Here is a 7,119-nt window from a genome sequence, read left to right on the forward strand (position 1 = left end):
TACATTTCATTCACAGTGCCATTTTAGTATTTAAGTATTTACATTAAATAAACATTAAATACACTGGGTGTGTGAGATTAATCACCATAAAGTGTTAAATGTACACTTATGAGTAATACATTTCTCAACACCTTGAGTGACTAAAAAGAAACACTAACACAGTGTTTGTATAACGAACACTTTCGTCAGTGTTGTTTTAACACAAGCAAAGATGGACCTGTATGTTCACCCGGAAAGTGATAATTTTAACACCCGTGGTGATAAATCTCCCAACATGTTTTTTGCTGTGTATGGATACCATCCCTCCATTTCATTTGACACCAGTTTTCGATGCAGTAGGGCCTCATCTTATAAACATCATAAATCAATGTCTGGAAACATACACGGTACCAGAAGCATTAAAACATGCTATAGTTCCGCCGTTGTTAAATAAACCAAGTTCAGACTTAAATGTTTTTGCAAATTTCAAATTTTTGACTAATTTGCTTTATATTTCAAAGATTTTAGAGAAGACAGTGTTGTAACAGCTGCAGAGTTTCCTGGATGAAAATAAGGTATTTGAGCTTTTTCAGTCAGGTTTTAAAGATTTAATTTGACAGAGACTGCTCTCCTGAAGGTTTTAAATGGCGTGTTAATAGCTGCTGATTCTGGGTATTGTACTGTACTTGTACTGCTAGACAGCGCGGCTTTTGATAAAGTGGATCACTCTATCCTTCTTGCACACTTGGAGCTTTGTGTTGGTATCAAAGGAGATGTCCTTGAATGGTTTAAATCTTATCTTTCAAATAGGAAGTTTAGTGTTAATATTGGGGAATATTTGTCAGAGGCAACTGTTCTATCTTGTGGTGTTCCTCAAGGATCAATTTTAGCCCCCATTCCTTTCACATTATGCTCCCATATTAGGATCTATCTTCAGGAAACATGGGTTGTCCTTCTACTGTAATGCGAAACCCCTAAAACCAAATATCGATAGGCTGGAATTCCTTAGGGCCTGCTTAATTGATGTACAATTTTAATAAAAATAAAACAGAAATAAAAGTTTTTGCCTCATCTGATCTTCCTAGTCAAATGACCCTGGGAAATGTAACACTTTCTGCAAAGCAGAAAAGGTTTTTTTTGTTTTTGATAATGGTCTTAAATTTGACATGCAGATAAACCTGTTAAATCCTGTTTTTTCCAGATCCGTCTTTTAGGTAAAGTAAAATCTGTTTTTTATTTGAATAACTTTGAAAGAGCAAGTCATGCCTTTTTAAACATCAAGGCTTGACTATTGCAATTCACCGTACTTTGGGACCAGCCAATCAGCTTTATCCCGGTTACAGATGCCACAAAATGCAGCGGCAAGAGTCCTGACTTGGACTAAAAAAACGGGGCCATATTACTCCAGTGTGCTACACTCTTTGCACTGGTTACCTGTATGATACAGTGTCGATTTTAAAATGCTTTGTTTGTTTTTTAAATCTTTAAAATGTTTGGGCCCACTTACCTTGTGGATTTAATGACAGAACATCGTACAGTTGTGTTTCTCCGGTTGTCAAATCAGAGATTGCTATATGTATTCTGAAATCAAAGCTGAAAGAAAGGGTAACCGTGCTTTTTCAGTGGCTGCATGCTCCCAGATTGTGGAATGCATTACCCTTAAAGGGGGGGTGAAATGCTGTTTCATGCATACTGATCTTTTTACACTGTTAAAGACTTGGAATCCCATACTAAACATAGACAAAGTTTCAAAAGTTAAGGTGGACGTTTGATGGGAGTATTTCTTTGTCAAAAATACTACTTCCGGTTAGTCATAAGTTTCGGCAAGTTTTTTGAGATCATGCGTCCCCTTTGACGTTAATGGGGGCGGAATTTCCTTGTATGGGCCTTACGGACAATTCTACCGGAAGAGCGTGAGAGAGAGCGAGGGAGAGAGCGAAAGCAACAGGCTATGCCCATCAAAACGCTGGTTTGTAGGATGCTAAACAGGTGACAATTACACATAGCACATAACAATGTCACCAAAAAAGTGGGTTTTTGGTTGCCAGACCAAGACAGTCCTGCACAGATTCTCTAAAACCCCGCGTTAAGGCAACAGTGGATGTAATTTGCTTTTCCGGATCAGCAACTGAGTTGCGCGAATGTTTATATCTGTTCGCTGCATTTCGGTGCCGACTGTTTCATAAACAAGGCCCAGCTCGACGCCGAATTTTCCCAATCGCCTAATCCTGAAGGATGGAGCAGTCCCAACGTTAGAAGGGTGAGTGAGACTGCTATAATACGACGATATAATTCAAGTATAAATATGTAAATAACACAAGCCGCTAAGCATATTATATAGTTAGTGTATAACTTGTACCACATAGAGACGTCCTGCTCTAGTCGTTTTTGCTGCTGCTCCTGTTCAACTGCAGCCTCTGGGTCTGATTCCGGATCATAGATGTATGGCTGTATCTGATTAAAAGCCATATTTTTATTTTGAATAAAGTTTTTTTCCCGCTGTTAGGGATGACGCTCGACTCAACACACAGCGCGCTGCTGCACACGTCATTATTTAGCTCCGCTCACACGACACGCCCCCACCCGCTCGGCTTTTTTCGGAAAGACTCGGAACAGCGCATCTTTCTTATATAATTATTAAAAAAATAAAGACTTTTCGGAGATATGCAGGATGAAATGCTACTCTATAGGTACTCAAGATTGACATGACACTGACTGAAACTGAGTGTGTCCCCCCCCCCCCCCCCCCCCCTTTAAGTATTAGATCAGCAGCATCCATATCTGTTTTTAAATCTAGGCTAAAAACTTACCTTTTTGACCAAGCATATAGCCAATAATGTATTGTATTGTATTATGTGATTATGTACATTGATGTAAAGCACACAGGTCAACTGGTGTTGTGTTTAGTTGTGCTATAGAAATAAAAGTGACATTGGCAGAGATGCTGTTCTTGCATGTGTTATATTAGACAGGTGAGCATAAAACGAATCCATGTTATGTTGCTGAAATATTAGAAATTCATCAGTATGATGTAGTTACTGCTAGTCTTATAAAGCCAACAAACTAAAACAGCATAACATTATAACTTCTTTCAACACACTCAAATGCAGTTTAGATCAGGAGTTTTCAAACTGGGGTCCAGAGAAAATTTCAGAGAAAAAAAGACTGCAAAAATGGATAAAGTCTAAAGAACATTTTAACTGTTTCAGTTAAATGTTTCTCTCCTTTCTTGCCATACACATATTTTCCAGTATTGTATGTTTACTTTGTATTTTTCAAGTGAGTTTTCTCAATATAGTCCCCTTTTTTATCTTGCTCACTGTGTTTGTAAGGTGGTATTCTTGGATGATGGGTGGGCCAGCCGCCGGAATAATTCGCGTTACCCATTAATTTGGAAGAAAATCAAAAGATCCGGTTGAAACAACACAGCTAAAAGTATTCCTCATATTTAACAGTCTTTAACTCTAGTCTACTTCTACACGTTGACGCCTTCTTACGCTGTGTTTGTGATGTTTGAGAGCGACGCGCGGAAGGAACATTTGCAAGGTTGCTTTATTAATTTATTTTTACTCCCCTAGTGCTACCACAGAAACTAAATACTGCACTAAACTCAGTGCGATCAAGTGTGAGCGGCTGCAACCTGAAAAATTCAAACAAAGCAGATCACCCGAGTCCTGTTTTATCACGAAGAGAAATCATAATTGTATTCAATGACAACCTCCCATTGCTAATAAGTAGCTACGTGAAGTGTGGCTTATGTACTTCATAAGTGTGGTTTTATTTCAGAAAACCACGTGCTCACAAATATCACATGCAAATATTGCATAGCCATGCCACGGCGGGCCAGACTAAAAACCTCCCAAAGCTTACCTTATCTGATGTCTGTTCTTCTAAACAAGTCCGAGTTGATAATATCATTCACTCTCAAACGACAAAAGTACTGGCGTCCTGTCATCTTTGTCAGTGTTTCTTACTAAACTGTATAATAAATGGTAGTTTAGCCCTTTTTTAATAATAAAAAAGGGCGCTGCTAGTTGGAGTCGAATCCGGATATTGCAGCGAGGAAGAACGTGGTTCGGTTACTGGTGACGTAACTGAAGAGACGAATTAGCATATTTTAATTAGATACTTTTTTTTTATTTTAATAGAGTTCTATGCATGACAAAATAATCACATCTAAAATAATTATTGAAGAATTGTTAAACGTTAGAAAATAGTAGGCTATCATTTAAGAGGGGGCTGTCAATCCCAGGCCCTCCCTGAGTAAAAAAGCAGCATTCCGTTTCCTCACAATGTTAATTGGTCAAATAAACTGATCCGTGTTAGTAGTTCAGTACTTGCTGATAATTTGGTAGACATAAAATGTCCTCATTTCTTTAGATCACCCTGGATTCGCGTGTGGCGCTGATATCTGTCTCCTATTATTAGGCCTAATCGTGCCCTACTTCATACCACAGCCATGTTAAAAAAAACATGAATGCATTCACTCATCCATAAACATTATTAGATCCATAAACATTATTAGATCCATGGGAAAAATTCCGTGATCCCACACTCGTGCACTACGTCATCGGTCTACGCCTTCGTTATTGTTTTGAAGAGGTCAGCGACCCCTAGTGGCGAAAAATACATAGTCTGGCTTTAATTAATATTGTACTACATTCTTTGCTCTTCGTTATATCATAGGCTAGTGAGTGTTAAGAAGCTTTCTGCTTTCGTTGGGATTGAGAAGTGAAAGAAAATGCCCAATGTGTCCATTATATTCCAATCAAAAGGACAACATCTCTGGAAACCGTGAGGGAAAATCGATTTAAATATGGTACAATGGAGCCAAGAGACTAAAGCATCATGAAATTAGCCAAGATATTTAATCAGCAGTTTTATGAGTGGTGTTTTCCCCGCTGTCTGTGGGCTGGTGTTTATCTGTGGCTTGTTCCTGATGACTCCTCTACTGGTTCCCTGTAATCCAAACACAGCTGAACGGAGTCTGCTCGGTGTCATCATCCCGACAAAAGTTGCTAACTGAGAGGTCTGTCAGAGGACAGGATGGCAAAGAAAGCCCAGGTCCACCATCCACACAGAGAAAGAGTTTGACCCTCATAACACACCTCATAGGAAACTCATATGCACTATAGTGTGACAAAACCATTAGCTCACATTTTATTTCACAGTAGGCTACATACTGAAGTACTTTATTTTTAAAATACAATTGAATCAAAATAATTATTTTATGCTTCTATTTATTTACATACATAGGCCTACATACATACATACACACACACAATAATTAAACTGTAGGCTATATTTATAAATATAATAATAGCATGAATATATTTAATTATCTATTTTAATTTAATTATTACCTTTTATCTTCAAAGTATTCTATATACAGCCCATTACTTTACTGACAAAAGGTAATAATTACATCTAAATAAATAGTAATTTAAAATTAATTTTATATTTATATATAAAACCAAACAATGATAATAATTGTAATAATAGTGCATGTTTAATTATTTATAAATGACAATAATACATCATTTATAAATTAATCAAAATAAATACAAAATAAATAATATTATATTTATATAATTATACATATAATCAAGAATGTACAAATATCATAATTTTAATTTAATTTTTTGATTGAATTATTACCTTTTTAATCAATAAAAAACTTATAAATATATAATAGTATTTTCTTGATAAAAAGTAAACAAGTCAATCAAAATAAATAATATTTAAATAATTGTTATATCTATTGAATATTATAATAATATAAAAAATATATGTAATAATTATATACACATAATATTTAAAAATTTATATGGATAAATAAAAAATAATTAAATTATATATATTGTTTAAATGTTTGATTATTTCATTATTTATTTCATTTAATTATTCTGGTAATAAAATTAACAAATTATTTAATTATACATCAAAACAAATAATAAATGTTTATGTCATATAAATGTTTATAATTCAAAATGAATAATTAATATTACGTTTACCTGCATTTCATGTAATCACAAATAACAGAGAACAGTGATTATGCAAATGTATTTTTAAATGTTTGAAGTAATAATTACGTCTTAAATTCAAGTATATTCAACTAAAATATCTGATGTCAAAGGTGTTCGGCGGACAACTTTTTTGGTTATAATGGGAAAAACTAAGAGTTAAACACTGTCTCCGGTGTAGACACAACATTATACTTTTATAATGCTGATATCACATTTACCTGCACTTCACGCAAAGAAGTTGTTTTTTTAAGCAAAGCCCAGTGAAGTGGCTGGATGCTGGAATATTCCTAAAACTGCAGTCATTTCCTGTGCGGCTGTATTTATTACTGCAGGTGGGCAGGTAATGGTGGCGATGGTAGTCCCGAGAAAATGGAAATCGTTTATATGATGTATAGTGGTTAGATCCTGAAATAAAGTTGACAGCATTATGAATCTTGTGCGATGCAGAAACGTTAAGAAAATTAGATGTTTTAAAAACAGAACTGGCGTAGAATGAGATCCAAGATAAGTTCAGTTAAATCAGATGTTTAAAACTTTTTATTACTTCATGTGCACACTTATGTTCTAGAGTCAGATTGATTCAAATCCTCATATTGCATTCATTCATTTAACACTGGGTATACCTAAAATAATTTTTAGGTTAGAAAACAAGAAAATAGCAGTTAAGGAGATTTTTATTAGGAATATTCTTTGAATCTGATCCCTTATGGGACTTTTAGAAGAGCTTTAGCCCCCCCTACAAGTTTGCCATTATCTCTACACTGTAATCTCTACACTAATTCATGATCGCCTTGATCCCCTTTAAAACTCATATGAAACCTGCCACAGGCTTTACCTCTGTATTTTAGTCTGCATTCAATGGTCCAAATCAATGCAGTGAGAAGAGCTTCAGAGGCTCTGCACGACCCTAGGCGAGGAGAAGGGTCTTATCTAGACAAACCATCGGCCATTTATATACATTTTAACCTCAAATGCTAAAATGCCAAATCATATTTACATGTCTATGATAAAGTCCTGGCAGAAAATTACCAAAACGTCAAATACACTAAATAAATAAATAAATAAATAAATAAATAAATAAATAAATAAATAAATAAATAAATAAATAAATACA

The 7,119-nt window shown here is 35.1% G+C and overlaps 1 long non-coding RNA gene across 2 annotated transcripts in view; it reads right to left on the reverse strand.

Annotated features, from left to right (window-relative positions):
- LOC137082564 (uncharacterized) overlaps positions 1-4,043 on the reverse strand; it is a 74,334-nt gene extending 70,291 nt beyond the window's left edge. For both annotated transcript variants that reach the window (XR_010906367.1, XR_010906368.1), the window contains exon 1: positions 3,850-4,043. This is a non-coding gene — a long non-coding RNA (uncharacterized lncRNA). The remainder of the gene's footprint in view (positions 1-3,849) is intronic.
- Between the last annotated feature and the right edge of the window lie 3,076 nt (positions 4,044-7,119).

Source organism: Pseudorasbora parva, chromosome 7 (genome assembly GCF_024679245.1).
Source record: "Pseudorasbora parva isolate DD20220531a chromosome 7, ASM2467924v1, whole genome shotgun sequence".
NCBI classification, from domain to species: Eukaryota; Metazoa; Chordata; class Actinopteri; order Cypriniformes; family Gobionidae; genus Pseudorasbora; species Pseudorasbora parva.